This window comes from Coenobita brevimanus, chromosome 14 (assembly GCF_032717465.1).
Source record: "Coenobita brevimanus isolate Jiangsu-jjx chromosome 14, ASM3271746v2, whole genome shotgun sequence".
Lineage (NCBI taxonomy): Eukaryota > Metazoa > Arthropoda > Malacostraca > Decapoda > Coenobitidae > Coenobita > Coenobita brevimanus.
This window is the reverse complement of record NC_136967.1, coordinates 30,366,686-30,383,277: the sequence shown is the minus strand read 5'-3', so window position 1 is coordinate 30,383,277 and position 16,592 is coordinate 30,366,686.

Sequence of the window (16,592 nt, the reverse complement as noted above, 5' to 3'; positions counted from 1 at the left end):
TGTAGGGGGATGGAAGGAAAAAGGGGGGGAGGGAGAGGACGAGGGAGGGGGAGGGTACAAATGGAAGGGAAAGAGACGGAAAAAGAAACAGGCCAAAAGAGAGGTGGTAGGGAGGGAGGGAGGGAAGGAGGCAGGCAGGTCTAAGAGTCAAAGAGGGAGGGAGGGAAGGACAAGAGGAGAGGGTCAAATGGAGGGAAGAGAGGGAAAGGAGAGCTTGAGGGAGGGACAAGAGGAGGGGTCATAGGGAAAAGGAGGGAGGGAAGGTAGGTAGGTAGGGAGGCGGCCATAGAACCTGGGAAGAGGAGAGGAAGAATAACAGTGAAATATGGGATGGGAACCTGGAGGGAGAGAGAGAATAGGCCCACTGGGGGAGGAGGGAAAAAGGGGATTGTGAAGGGGCAGGAGGAGGAGGGTGGGAGCGAGGGTTAGATATGGAACGGCTGGCTGGAACGGAACGAATGGGAGAAATAGGGCAAATAGGACGGCTTAGACACTAAAGAGAACGGGTAACTTGAATGGAATGAACTTGGGAAACAATGAATAGAACACCTGAGGGATGAAGGTGCACAGAAAAATGAATGGCTGAAATGCAATGTATGGAGGGAAATGGGGCAAGTGTGACACATAAGACGAAGCATTGGAGCTTAGTATCTGGAAGGGATGGTTGGAACGAAGGAATGTCGTGACAAATATTTCGACTGATGAACAGAACTAGTTGGAAGGGAAGATGGAGAATTGCGCGGAACGAAGAAATTGATAAGAACCTGGGTGCAAATAGGCCGGCCGTGAGGAATGAGGGTATGCTGCTGAGAACAGTGGGGTGAATATGGAGCAGGTGACAAGAACAGGCCTGACGAACGAGAGAAGTAGGAAAAGAAGAGCTTACTGAACGACTAGGTGGAACGGAGCTACAGGGAAGAACGTGGGCAGTGCGGAACGACTGGCAGGAATACAACGAATGAGACAGCTAAGAGAAGGGATAGAGCGAATTGAATGGCTGTGTGGAATGGAGTTACTAACAAGAACATGATGAGTGAAAAGTGAGCTGCTAAAAGTCAGACGGAGCACGAGAACACTTGGAAGAACGTTACGAATTGAGAAGTGAAGAAGCAGAGTGAACGACTGAGAAGGAACGGAGGCAAAAAGAACACAAATTGAAAAGGACATTGGAAAGGGTTGTCGAATTCGAACGGGTGGTGTGAAGGAGACGGGCCAGAAGAGAGTTGTACAAGTGAAAGAGTGTGTAACGGCCTATGGGAATGGCAGTGGTGAACGGTGTGTGTATAAAAGAACAAAAATGGGAACGTGACATGAACATTAGCCCCTTCACTCCTCTGCCACCAGACAATTTTGTTCTGTTTAAGAGAGTTTAGGACGGGGGGGGGGGTGAAATATCGTTCTTACCACCATCACTACAACAGATCTTCCCAAAACTGAATAAAATCTTGAGGCACTGGCAGCAGCAGACCCACACAAAATGTCATCGCGCTGAAAGGGTTAACGACCAAGGATCTTAACCATAGACTATCTTGAGCAACTGGTGCGGTACACAGCTGCATAGACCTGAACCGTTACTAGATATCATATTGTTTGTTCGTATTTTCTCTAACTTCCAGACCGAAGACGTCATTTTAATTTTATTCTTGCCATTTTCAGACGTTTTCATTCAGGTAAGGATAGATTTTTGGAAGGAGTAGGCTAGATATCGCCGTTATTAATCCACAGTGCTAAAGATCTGGCCTAAGTTAAATACAAACGTATGACATAAGCGTGAAAACGAACAGGTAACTGGATCCAAGGAGTTGATACCAGCTGTAGTTGGACTGTGAAATGTTTACAGGGAAAACTAAGAGTATAAACAACTAGTTCTATACACAGGTTAAGAAAGGTTGTGTATACTGCCACACAAACAAGTAAGAGGAATCAGGGAATAAAGGAAAATGAAGCAAAAACAAGTAATAACGAAGAGAACGACGAGCAAGGGAACGAATAAAGGGAACGAGAAAAGGGGGAGTGTGTTAAAGTAAGAGGCAGATGTAAGAACGAAGGGAAGGAGAGAGACAAAGGCGTAATTACAGAGGGTGGAGGGAAACCAGATGAGAGAGAGAGAGAGAGAGAGAGAGAGAGAGAGAGAGAGAGAGAGAGAGAGAGAGAGAGAGAGAGAGAGAGAGAGAGAGAGAGAGAGAGAGAGAGAGAGAGAGAGAGAGAGAGAGTACACTATCCATAATGTTATATTAATCTTATCTGTTTGCTGGAGGTAGGCTTGGGAGGGAGTATACTGCACATAACCATGAGTGTAGGTTAGTATAACCTAGGCATATGTAGGAGTATTAATTGCCATGATTTTAAACACTTTTATGTATGTTGGGGAATATGCAGTCATGTATATAATATACCTGTATATGACGGAATACACAAGGTACTGAACAAAGTTTTATATATATATATATATATATATATATATATATATACACTCGAATATATATATACTCTATATAAATAATGTACACACACACACACACACACACACACACACACACACACACACACACACACACACACACACACACACACAGGTGGCCCGTACACAACAAAGGGGGGGGGTCTACCATCACCTGCACAACAGCTGGGGACAAACAAGTGTGTAGGGGTCCTGACGGGGGAGGATAGGTGAGTGCAAGAATAGGCTGGGTGGCAGGGGGTAGATGAGCGGAATGGATAGTGAGTAGGTGGATGGTGGGCTGGGGTGGTTAAGTGTCTAGGTAGATAAGGTTGTGAATTGCAGAGTGAGGTAGATAGTTGGATGGGCAGGTGGATGAGTTGATAGAAAGGTGATGTATACTTGAGTAGAAAAAGATGTTAGTGTCTACTATGGCGAGTTGAGGGAGTAAATAGTTGAGTGGGGCAGGCAGCTGAGTGGCTGGATGAGTGAGTTGATGGATAGGTGAACGAAAAGGTGAGTGGGTGACTGTATGCATAGAGCATGTCAGGTGAAAGGGTATGTTGGCGGGAGAAGGAACAGATGGGTAGGTAAAATAAGAGTGTGGGTATGGAGGGAGTAGTCATCGGTGGATACACGGGTAAAAATGATAGTTTGCACGTAAACAACTTTGTTTTTTATTTATTGTACTTAGATCACAGGCTTAAAAAAAGGCTGCATCTCTGCGTCCTGTCCGCAATACTTATTCGTGACTGATATTACATTCTAGCGCTGATCTGTTATTACATCCCTGCATTCGAGATGGAGAGATGCAGCTTCAAGTGTATCTCTCTCTCTCTCTCTCTCTCTCTCTCTCTCAGTATCGTGTAGTTATGTACTTTTTTCATTTCTCAGGTAATCTCTTGGCCTTATTACCTTCTCTCACCTTTTCTTTCAATCCCTCCTTTCCTGCCTTCACCCACGTGTATTGTCTGTCATCCTTCATTTATGTAGTTTACTTGTCTATTTTATTTTTCCTTTACTTTCCCTCGTTTCTTCCATCTTGTCTTCCTTCACTGCACATGATCCCCTTCATTATCAGTCCTAATTTTTTCCCTCCATCCTTTCTTGTTTCTGTGTTCCTTTCCTTCCTTCCTTCCTTCCGTCCGTCCGTCCGTCCGTCCGTCCGTCCGTCCGTCCATCCATCCATCCATCCATCCATCCATCCGTCCATCCAATCATCCGTCCATCCAGTCATCCATCCATCCAGTCATCCATCCATCCATCCATCCATCCGTCCATCCAATCATCCGTCCATCCAGTCATCCATCCATCCATCCATCCATCCTTCCTTCCTTCCTTCCTTGCTTCTTTGCATCTTTCCTTCCTTCCTGCCGTCAGTACACTTCGCTTTCCGTCCGGTGTCTAACTTTCCCAACACTATATTACCTTCCTTCCTTCCTTCCATCTTCGCAGTTCTTTCCTTCTAATATCTTCCCTCCTCCCAGATCTCTCCTCCATTTTTCTCCTGTCTCCCTCCTTCTCTCCCCTCTTCACCATCCTTCTCTATCTTACTTAATCATTCCTGCTAGCTTTTTCACTCTCTCTCTCTCTCTCTCTCTCTCTCTCTCTCTCCCCTCATTCACCCTTATTGCCTCTTATGCACTTATTTATATTTTCCCTTTGTTCTTTCCCGTTCTTTGTCGACAAGAGAGAGAGAGAGAGAGAGGGGGGGGGAGGGAGGAAGGAAGGAAGGGAGAGAGGTACAAATATGGTGAGAGAAGTGGATGAGAAGGGAGGAACGTGAAGGACGATAAAACTGAGAAGAGGGAAGATGAAGAGTGGAGAGTGGAAGATGAAGAGTGGAGAGTGGAAGATGAAGTATGAAGGGAAAGAGGGGAGTGGAGAGGAAGAGGGAGGGAAATATGAGTTGATATGGAAGAGGGTGTGATTTAATAACAAAAGACACTGGAGGGGAGACAGAAGGAAGGAGGAAAGAAGAAAAGAGTGAGGGAAACGAGGAGGAGGAGAAACTGAATATATATTGAGGAAGGAAGGGCAAAAGAAAGGAATAGTGGAGAGTAGAGATGGAAGGGGAGAGGACAGAGAGATAAGAGAATGACAAATGGAGAAGCGGTGGGAGAGGAGGAGGTGGAGGAGGAGAAGAAGAAGAGAGGAGAGATGGAAGAGGAGAATTGCAGAGGAAGAAATGAAGCGGGTAAGAAGTATATGAGGAAAATCGTGGATGAAGAGAGAAGTATATTTGGAGCGAGAGACGGGGTAGGGGGGAGAGAGAGGGAAAGAGAGACGGAATATTGAGGAGGAAATATAAGAACCAAAGATCAGAGAAGAACAAGAGGAAAGATAGAAAGTTGAGATGGAAATAATGAAAAGAAAATTAAGGTACATGGAAGAGTTGTTGGATAGAAGGAAAGGCAGAGAATGGAAATGTAAAGAAAATGAGAGGAGACTGAAGAAGGAAGGGGAGGAAAGATTGAGAGCATGAACACTGGAAGGAAAGTGAAGGGAGGGGAAGAAAGAGTACCGGTAAATGAAGAAGAGAGAATAAATGGAATGGAGAAAGATAGAACCAAGGAAATTAAAGATACAGGTGTATGGAATGAAAATGGAGGTGAGAGAAGAGGAGGAAAGAGGAAAGATGAGATAGAGAAATGAAAAGTGGAGTGGAGAGGAGAGAGGATGGTAGGGGAGGTAGGGAGGATGGTAGGGGAGGTAGGGAGGATGGTAGGGGAGGTAGGGAGGATGGTAAGGGAGGTAGGGAAGATGGTAGGGGAGGTAGGGAGGATGGTAAGGGAGGTAGGGAGGGCCTATTTTCTGTGGCTCCACATTAAGATTTGAATCTGAGCGACGGTTGGCCCGGCCCTCAGATTAGCATACGCAGGTCAGGCCTTGTGGCCAGGCAGGCAGGCAGGCAGGCTGGGGTAGCCTTAGTGCGTTGATAGATGAGCAGGTAAGAAATAGATAATTAGACAAAAAATCAGGCAGAGAGGTGATTAGGTAGGCAGATAGAAGATAAATCAATAAGCAGACTACACAGGCAGATAGGTGGAGAGTGAAGCAGTGAGGCGGGGTGTAGTTACGGTAACCTGAACATAAAAGCCAGTTAGGGAATTAGGCAGATAGGCAAACAAGGAGGAAAGCTGTCTGATAGTTTACTTGGTTTGGCGTGTATTTATGCAAAGTTGGTTCAGAGGGAAAGGAACAACTTATCATTTGTTCCTTACCAGATTGTTTGTTATAAGATAAACTAGAAACCACTCTGAGAGCACATACCTCCACCAATGCCATCGCCATTAAAAAGGATCATGATCCGTGCAGATATTCTGTGGAATACATAGGATTCACCCCCCCCCCCCCAAATTTAATCAATTGTTTCATGACCCATGGCCCGTTCTACCACAAACTTTTATTGAAATTCATGGAGAACTTTTAGAGATATACATAGGATCCTGATTCGCCCAAAATTTAATAATTTCTTTCAGTGAGAACTTGTTGAGATATCGTGTGGGCAGACAAACATAACCTTCTCCTACGTCGTTGGCGGAGGAAATGATGATTTTAGGATCTATTCTATGACCTTAGCCAAAGAATTATCAGCCAACCCAAAGAATTATCAGCCTTAATGTTGCTACACTGTGTATCAACTGGTTCCGTTGTACGAATACGTGTACAGTTATGTTATCCAGCCGTGATTAGGCGACGGATGGAACAATGATGTAAATGATTAACCAAGAGGTGTAGAAAGTAGGTACTGTTTGGTGCTCGCCCATGATGCCCAACAGGTAATTCCATGTAGTTACGTGTTGACTCGTTTGCCGAGAACACATCATCTGTTATCTTAACAGCCGTTACCTCTACTGGTGGTTGTGTTAATGGACGGGCAGCAGGTATGTAGGGAGCGTAGCGGGTGGCTGTGTGGAGCAGAGTAGGTTTGGGTGAACTAAATATGGTTTTGGTGTGTAAGCCCGTGTGGTGTTGGGTTGGTATTTCTGTTGTTAGGTCAAGATCTGTACCGGTAGCTTGGACAGAGAAGGTAGTACCGTGTGTAGCAAGACTAGAGATGAACAGAAGTTAAACAGGTATTGACACATACGAATTGGTTGGTGGGTTAACTTGCAAGAATTATATTAGGTTGATGGGCAGTATACAGAAATCAGAAATATATATGTGTACGTAACGCAGGAAGGTAGATAAGGCAGTACAAAATATCAGTTGGTTGAAAGTACACGTAGGGAGATAAGTAGAAAAGTGGTTAGGTGGGTAGGGAGGGAAGTGGCGTTTAAAGTATAAATTGAAGCTGAGGTAGGCATATGGGTGAAGTAGAGTGGTTGCTGTATCAATGAAGGTTTGTTGGGATGAAATAGGCTGGGTAGGTGAAGAGAAAGACACGTAGGTAGGAAGCTTGGTTGAAATACAAAGGTAGGGTGCGAGGAAACACTGTAGGTAGATAGGTAGGTGAGGTAGGAAGGTAAAAAAATCAAGAAGGTAACGTGTAAATACAAAAGGCAAGCAGTAAGTAGGTAGGAAGGTGAGGTGAGTAGAAAAGAAGGAAAGTAGGATGTAAGCAGAAGAGACAAGCAGTAAGTAGGTGAGATAGGTAGGAGGGCAGGCAGGCAGGTGGGCTGAATAGAAGAGGGTGCGACGGTAAGACAGGAGAGTAGGGCATGCAAGCAAACAGACAGGTAAGAAAGCAACGAAACAGTGACGGAAACAAGCGTACAGTTTATGTAAGAGATAATGGAAACACGAGGGTAGGACTCAAGTACTGATCTCTCTCTCTCTCTCTCTCTCATTTCAGTATTCTTTCTTCATTCCCTTCCTCAGTCTTTTCTGTCCTGCGCTCTCCCTCCCTCCTTTCCTTTCCTTTCCTATCCTGTCTCCGTTCCATCCTCCCACTCTTACACTCATCTTTCCTCCCTTCCTCCCTCCCCACCGCCTCCCCTCCCTCCCTCCCTTTCCTTTGCTTGCCTTCAGTCTTTTTCCCTCAACTAATTCCCTCCCCCCCCCTCCTTTCCCTCCCCAATTTCCCTCCCTATTTGTTTATCCTCGCTGGCACACCTGGGCCGGCGGTGGGAAGGAGGGAAAAAGGAGAGAAGGGAAGGAACAGTGGAGGAGAGAGAGGGAGAGAAAAGAGATGAGGAGGGAGGTAAATAGACTGAGAGAGAGAGAGAGAGAGAGAGAGAGAGAGAGAGAGAGAGAGAGAGAGGATGAAACTGGAGGTTAAGAAAAAGTACGTTTTATTTTTTCCCCTTCTAACTTTCTCTTACCAGCATTTCTTGTCTTTTCCTTCCGCCTGCCGTGTTTACATTTCCTTTCCCTTTATCATATTATCTTAGTTTCCTTCCGCTATATTATCTAGTACTCTTCTCTCACTCCTCTCTTCCCTGTCGCACTTCCTACCTTCACGCTACTCTCTCTCTCTCTCTTTCTGTATATACTCATACATATTATATTTATGTATGCATACTGTATATATATTATATTTATGTATATAATATTTTTTATGTATTCTGTTTATATATTATTTATGTATGTATGTATGCTGCATGTACATATTATATATATGTACCGGTATACGGTGTGTATATATATATATATATATATACTGTATATACACTATATTTATGTACATATATTATAGATGATATATGTATTTATATTATGTATATTACATATATGTATGTACATATATATACATATTGTACTGTATATTTGCATATATATTATTTATATGTATACATATATATTACATATATTATACCGGTATATGTGTATATACAGTATACAGTATATATAATAATTTTTCTTGCCCTCATCTCTCAGTGGTGCTAACACAGACTTTCTCACACGCTCTCTCCCTTCATCTTAACTCCTGTGTACACTTTTCTTTCGCTCTCCTTCACTGCCTTCCTCTTTCATCCTTCAGCTTCCACTCGCCTTTTGATACCTTTATTCTCTACGCCTTACGCTTTAAGCTCACTCACTCCTCATTCCCTCTCCCTCTTCTTCTTTCTCTCTGTTATGGTTCCGTCTTATTCTGTGTATCCATGTCCCCCACCGTCTCCTCTCTCTCTCTCTCTCTCTCTCTCTCTCTCTCTCTCTCCACATGCCTCTTATTTAGTGTCCCCTCACCTTTCTCCTTTCCGTTACACTCTTGTCCTCTTCTTTTTTGCTCCCCTTTCCCTTCCCCTCCTGTCCTGGTCCCTCTTTTCCTCGGTTTCACACTTCTTTTCTTCTCCATCCCTCCTATCTTCTCTCCCTTCTGCTTTTTCCTCTCTTATATTCTTGCATTGTCTTCTCCCTTCTTTTCGTGTCCTTCCCCCGTCTTTTTACTCCTCCCTTATGCATACCTCCAGTTCTCTCTCCCTCCCTCCCTGTCCACCATTTCAGACCTCACTTCATCCCGCCGTCCCTCTCGTTCCATTTGTCATTTTTTTCCCTCTTCCTTTTCCATCTCTTCGGGTCACCCTTCCACACGTGCGCCCTCTCTCCCTCCTTTCCTCCAATCTTTCCCTTTCCCTTTTGTCCGTCGGCCGCGTTTCGGTGGAAGGGGAAGGGACGAGAGAGGAGGGGGAAAGTGGGCGAAGGGGAAGAGGGCATCTAGGGAGGGGAGCCTAAGTCGTGGAGAGAAGAGAGAGAGAGAGAGAGTCTGTTGTGCTGAAGGCGAATGATACATTGATGAGGTAGGAAGTTGTTTATAATGGTAGGGGTTGTTTTAGCGGTGCAGGTTACTTAGCTTATCATGGTGTGCGTTGTGGATAATAGTACAAGATGTTTATGATATTGTAGTGTTGTTTATTTAGCCTACAGTGCTATGGGTTGTTTATAATGGTCCAGTGTTGTTGTTCAGCCCCGGAGTCACTAAGCAGACCCATCAACCGTATGCAAACAACCGCTCCTGCAGGGTCGGCCCGTGCTGTGATCCTATGTTTTCTTGCGATAGTTCGCCTTTCAACAGAAAGGCGCGGCGATAAGTGTGGAGGCTTGGCTCCTGGATGGACGCTGCATTTGCGCCTTTCCACACAGTTACCAGCAGGGGCATCTTAGAAGACTACACATTACCCCGTTATCTGGTTGTATGGCCGTCACCCAGCGTTGTACATGATTGCCTTGATTACAGGCAACTGTTAGACATGTTATTTAGTGTAGGGCCACCAGAAGTGTACAGAAGAACAATAGAGGGGAGAAGGAGGCAGTGGTTAAAGTAGGATGAGAGGAGGACTGACAGAGGTATCATGTAAAGGTTAGGAAGAAGTAGGCAGTACTAAATCAGGTGAGTGGATGATGGTCGCCACCACTTACCACCAAATAGTCGTCTTTTATATAGTTGACTTGTTTATAATGGTGTTGGTTGATTTACAATGTTAAAAATGATGTCAGGTTGAAATATTACATCATTCCATCCTGCCATTTGTTTATTCTTTGGTCCACTTATTCCTTAATCCATTCCTGCTGTCCATCCATATGTCCAGCCATCCACTCAGTCATCAGTCAGCCAGTCACATTCATCCATCTGTCCAGCCATTCGTCCAGGCATCCAGCTAGCCATTCGCCAGTCCATTCATCTGTCGCCACCATTCGTCCAATCATCCCTGCAAGGGCATTCATCCGGACAGCCAGCCATTCGTCCAATCATCCTTCCAATCATCCATTCTGGCAGCCGGCCATTCGTCCGTCCATGTACCCATCTGTCCGCCCGTCTGTCCGTCTATTCATCTATTCGTCCTGCCTTCCCTTTTACCCTCCGCCCTCAGTAACTTTTTCCAAAAATACTCTATTCAATTTCGCGTCTCTCTCCTCCATTCCTGTCAACCCCTTCCTCTTTCCTGCTCGCGTATTTTTCTCGCTGTCTCTTTTACTCTTTCCTTTATGTGTCCGTCTCCACCTTTCTCTTTGTTCTCTCTCCTATTTTCTCTCTGGTTCTGTGTCGCGTATCCTCTTATATTCCTTCTTTATTCTCATTCTTTCTCATATGTTCCTTCTTTAATATCTTGCATAATTTCTCTTGTGTTCCGTTTTATCTCCTTAAGTCGATTATGTGTCTAATTTATCTTTTTCCCTAATTTATCCAATGTTCTTTCTTTGTTCCCTCTCCGTATATCTCCTGTGTTCCTTGTTTTATCTTGCCTCATTTATTTTATGTTCCTTCTTATCTCCTGTTAGCCTTTTCCTTATGTCTGTTATGTACTCTTTTATCCATTTCCCTGTTTCTCTTATGTTCTTTCCTTTTTCTCCCTTCTTTTCCCCTCTTTGTTCTTTTTATCTCTGTCTCTTTCCTTGAGCCGTATCGTCGTTGGCATGAATGAGACATACCGTAGCACTTCATTCTTAGCTGTTTCTTTAGCATTAGTAGTGTGTTGTGTGCAGTATACCCTATGTTTTTTTGTTTTTCATCTCTGTTGACGTCAGCAACATGAAGATATTTAACCCTTTCGCATTCACGTTTTTTATCGTTTATTCTTGCCTTCCTCCCTCCGCCAGGCGATTTTATTCACCACTGGGAAGTTTTTTTTTTTTTTTTTCCCCTAACTGAAGGGGGTGTATATAGTCATCATTAACCCCCTTTACTAATAAGGTGCATTTCTGAGATAAAATAAAATTGCGTGACTGAAGTGAGAAGAAATTAAGGATGAAGTGGTTCAGAGCAAACAATTCGCTGAGGATGAGTTGTTACGAAATATTTTATTCCAGCAACAATACGTCCATATATCTTTGTGTTCGTCTTTGCTCTCATTCTTCACACCAGCTTCCATACTTCCAGACTTCCATCCCTCGCCCCCTCCTTCCAGCACCTTGCCTACTCTCCCCCGTAATCCCTCCCACTTTCCCTGCCTCCTCCCTTAATCCCCCCCCCTCTCTCTCTTTCCCTCTTTTCGTCTTTTTCTCACTTCCTGTCTTTCTGATCCCTCCTACATTTTCCTTTCCTTCTTCATCTTGCCAACGTCGCTTTTCTTTTTCATCCATTCCTTTTCCTTCCAGCCTTCCTTTAATCATCTCATTTCTTGTTCCTGACCTTCCCTTTCCATTCCAGGCTGTCCATCTCTATCTTTTCGTTTATCTTTTACTTTTGCGTTGTATTGTCTGCATCTGTTTTTTTTTTTTTTTTTTCTCATTACCACGTTCTTCACCTTGATCATCCCTTTATTCTCGCCTTCCATCTTGTTGCGCGTATTTCACATTCCCCTTCTGTCGTTTCTCCTTTCCTTCCTCCCTGCCTCCCTCCCTTTTCACGCCTTTTCATACCTCTCGTTTCCTTCATTTCAGTCATCACTTGTTCTTCACACCATTCTCCCATTTCTTTTGCTGTCTTTTCCCTTTTCCTCCTCTCTTCCATAACATCCCGTTGTTTTTCCCATCAACTCTTTCCCTCCGTTCATTAGTTGTATTTCAGTCATCCATTCTTCTTCCACCTTTTCCTATTTCTTTCACTCCTATCTTCCGCCTCGTCTCCTCCCTTTCCCACTCCCCTCGCCCTCCCCTTTTCCCTCTCCCTTTCCTTCTACCCCATCTTCACTCCACTCTCGTTCCTCCTTTCCCTTTCCTTCCTCCTTTCTTCCTCCCTTCCATTCCTCCTGGTCGTCTTTCTGCTCACGCAGCGTTTTCTTTCGTTATTTTTTTCCCTCAGGTGGGTAGGGTGGCGTCGCTCATTTAGGCCATATTTATGTCTCATGGTGCGTTTGTCCTGGCCCGCCCGTTTTGATGTCAACCCCCTCCCCTTTTTTATATATATATAGGTACCTTTTTTTGCCTATAGATTTGTTTCTCAACCCATCCGCCCGGCCCTTTCCCCTCCCTTTCTTTCCCTCCCTCCCTCCCCCTCTTTCCCTCCTGCTTTCTCCTTCCTTTCCTTAACTCCTATCTCTTTCACTGCCCTCCCTTCACGTCACCTCCCACTTCCCCAATTCTCCCTTCCCCAATTCCCCCTTCCCCCCAGGCTCTCCCTTCTCCATCTTCATCTTACCTCCGTCTCCTTCTCCCACCTATTTCCTTATTCCTTTCTTATCCGTGATTTCCTTTCATCTTCTCCATTTCCATCTGTCTCTTCTTGCCCGCTGCCTCTCCTACCTCCTGTCCATTACTTTCCCCCTCCCATCCCTCTTTCCTTTCCTCCCGTCTGTCCGCCACCGCTCTCCTTTTCTCCCTCCCCCCCTCCTTTTTTATGCCCCTCTTTTCTTTCAGTGGTACCCCATCATCTCCCCCCCCCCCACGCCTTTAGCCATTACATTTAAATGGATTGTTTGATTGCTCAGCTGTGGTTGTTGTTGGCTGGTGGTGGCTGTGGTGGTGGCTGCTTCACTTGTTTTGGGTCTGTCTGTCTGTCCCGCCTGGCTTTGTCCTGCCTTGCCCTGCCGTATACTGTGCCTCGCCTTGTCCCACCGGTCCCAGGCGTACTTTGCATTGCTTTAACCTTTAGCCTACCCTGCCTTTGAGTTATCTGGCTGCTGTGTCATGGCCTGCCTTACTTTTTCCTGCCCTGTTTTGTCCTGCTCTTGTCGAGTCCTGCCTCAGCCGTCCCTTGTGATGTGACATGTGTTCCTTTTCTTTTATTAGCCTCTTTTATGTTCTCGAGTTTTACCTGCCCTGCCCTGCCCTTCCTCGCTCTCTCTCTTCTCCGCATGTATACTTTTTTAATGATTTTGGTTTTAGAAAGTTGCAAATGCGGTGTGTGGGTGTGATATTTAGTTTTAGTTGGATGATGTTTTAGTAATATGATTGATGTATGACGGCTGTGGTTGTGGTAAGGTTATAGTGATATGAGGGTGAGACTGAAGTGTGATATGATATGAAGCTGTGATTGGTTCTAGTTGTGATGAGTGATTTTAATGATATGAGGTTGAAATTAGAATTAGAGGAATTGTGGTTGTAAATGCTGTGGTTGTGTTGGTTGTGGCAGGGGATAGAAATTTTGTGTGTGTCCAGCCTTATGCATTTGCTTAACAGCCCGTTCCCTTAGGTCCAGCAGGCCTTCTACGTACCAGGCCCCTCCACTTTGGCGCAAACTACCATCGTCCGTATTAATGACATACTGGGGCTGTTTCATACAGGACTGGTGTATTGGTATTAGCGGGAGTGTTTTTACGTGTCGGCGGGTCGTTGGTAGATCAGTAAAGTCTGCCTTTAAAGAAATTCAAGTCCCCAAACTGTTCCCTGCCCCAGCAGGGATTCGAACCCGTGTCCATTGCTTATGGGTGTTGTAGTTGTTGTGTAGGATTGTCGTTGAGTGAGAGATTGCATTTCTGTGTACCATTATGGCACCTGTCTGGATTAATTGTACCGGTGGGAGTTCTGGGTTGTAAATGTGGCGTGACTTGTGATTTGTGGGTTGTGATTGTGCTGTAGTATTACGTGAATGTGATAAGCCTGTGATAGTGATGTTAAGTGTGAGCATGAGCTGAGTGATATGGCCTAGGCCTGTGTAGGGTTAGGAGTGTACTAGGCCGTGTGGGGTGTCTTGTGAGGCTGTAGGTTAATGATGATGGTGTGTTGTGATTGTGGCGTGACGTAATTGTGATATGACGATTAGTGGCCGACTGACATACTATGTGATGTAGCCAGACAGGCATCAGAGTAAGAGATACAAGATAGAAATGAAACATAACCGGTAGGGAGGAAGAGGAAGAAGGTTAAGGAGGGAAGATTAGAAAGTCGGGGATGAAAATGGGTGATAATAAAACGGGATTAAGATGGGGGGAAATAAAGAGGGAAGACGAAGGAGGAGAACAGTTGGATAATATGAAGACAAGACATGATGAAAGAGGAGTTGCAGAGACAGAAGAAACAAAGGTTAGGTGAGGAGAGAGAGGAAAGAGAGGAGGAAGGGAAGGGATGAGAGAGAGAGAGAGAGAGAGAGAGAGAGAGAGAGAGAGAGAGAGAGAGAGAGAGAGAAAGGTAAGAAGAGATGGGAGGGGTAGAGAAGAGGGGAGGGAGACGAGAGAAGGGGGGAGTGGAATGATTCAGGTGTGGTTGGGCCGCCACGGAAAATTCAGCCTTACCCACGGAGGTCACAAGGCCCAGAATCCACCAGACACCTAGCAGCTTACCCCGGAGAAAGAGCGAGGAAAAAAGTGAGATAAAAAGGAGAGAGAGAGAGAGAGAGAGAGCACATCAGGACGGTTTTTAGGTGTTCATTTTTACGGCATTCTGTCCTTCGCTCTCTTTTATTCTTTTTTTTTTTTTAACCCCCCCCCGCCTTTTTTTTGCTGCTTCATTCTTTCGCCTTTTCTTTTGGCATATTTTTCTATTTTCTCTCTCTCTCTCTCTCTCTCTCTCTCTCTCTCTCTCTCTCTCTCTCTCTCTCTCTCTCTCTCTCTCTCTCTCCACGTCTTTTTGTTTGTTTGCTTTTCATGTTCTTTCCCTGTTTCTCTTCACTCCCTTTCCATGTCCCTGTCTTCCTTTCTCAGTTCCTTCCCTTCAGCCGTTTTTACCGTTTTCTTCCATAGTTTCTTTTGCTCCTTTGTTTTCCCTTCTCTTTCGTCTTTTTTCCTCTCCTGTTTTTTCTTGTCCTCGTTTCCTTTTTTCCCCTCGCTCCTCCCGCCCCTCCCCTCCTTATCTTGTATCATCCTCCTCCCTCCCCTCCCCTCCCCTCCCTTCCCCTCCCCTCCCCTCCCCTCCCCCCCTCCTTTCAACGGTTCCTCTTTCCCCTCGTCAGGTTGTCCTTCCCTTCCTCCGTCTCACCTCCCTCCTTATTTACTTATGCCTTCCTCTCTTAATTCACGCCTTCCTCCCCATCACTTATTTTCCTCTTCCTTCTTCCTCATTGTCTCCTTCCCTCTTCCTTCTTCCTCATTGTCTCCTTCCCTCTTCCTCATTCTTTCCTTCTTTCTTCCTCCTTTCAATCCCTCTTCCTCCTTCTTTCCTTCTTTCTTCCTCCTTCCTCCTTCTTTCCTTCTTTCTTCCTCCTTCATTCCTTCTCTCTTCCTCTTTCTTTCCTTCCCTCCTCCTTGTTCTTTCCTTCCCTCTTCCTCCTCCTTTCCTTCTCTTCCTCCTCTCTTCCTTCCCTGTTCATCATTCTTTTAATACTTTTTCCTCCTTCCTTCCTTCCCTCCTCCTCCTCCTTTCCTTCCCACTTCCTCATTCATTCATTCCCTCCTCTCCTTCTTTCCCCCTCCCTCTCCCAGTTCATCCTCTCCATTCCCAGCTCACTCCCCCCTCTATATATCCCCAGTCCCACGTAATATTGCCTCCCCTTCTCTAATTTCCCTTCCTTCCCTCCCCTTCCACATTTTCCTCTTCCATCTTCCTATTTTCTCCCTACTTTTAATATCGCTTCCTCCATCCCTGCCTTCCATACTCCCTCATTCCCTCCTTTTCCCTCATCATTTATCCCCCTTGCCTTCTCCCCTCCCATATTCCCTCCCTCCCTCCCAACTCCATATTCCCTCATTCCTCCCCCCTCCTCTCTTTCCTTCCCCCCTCCTCTCTTTCCTTCCCCCCTCCTCTCTTTCCTTCCCCCACCTCTCTCTCATTCTCCCCTCCCCCCTCCCCTGCCTGCCCCAAAATGATTAATCAGTGAGATATGCTAACAAAGGGAACAATTTTTTTATTTGTATTGTTATTCAAAGTAGCGTCCAGCCGGGCCCGCTCAGGTGTGGGGAGGGTGGGAAGCTGGCAGAGACGGAGGGAGGGAGGGAGGGAGAGTGACGGTAGGAAAGGAAGGAAGGAAGGAGGAAGGGAGGAAAAGCGACGGTAAGAAAGAAGGAAGGAAGGAGGAAGGGAGGAAGAGTGACGGTAAGAAAGAAAAAGGAGAAAGGAAGAGTGATGCTAAGAAAGAAGGAAAGAAGAAGGAAGGGAGGAAAACTGACGGTAAGAAAGAAGGAAGGGAGGAAGAGTGACGGAAGAAAGAAAAAGGAGGAAGGAGGAAAGGAGGAAGAGCGACGGTAAGACAGAAAAGAAGGAAGGAGGAAGGAAGAGCAAAATAATGGATATAAGGAAGCAAAAGAAGGAAAGGAACGTACGTGCAAAACTAAGAAGGAAGGGTGAAAGGAACGAGCGAAGGAAAGTACGGAAGGCATAAGAAACGAATGAGCAAGCTAATGTAGGGAAAAAGGAAAAGATAGAGGGAACGAGGGAACGGAAGTAGGAATTAAAGAACAAGGAAGGAATGGACAAACGAATAAACGAATATAAGAAACGGGAAAGGAAGGAAGAAACG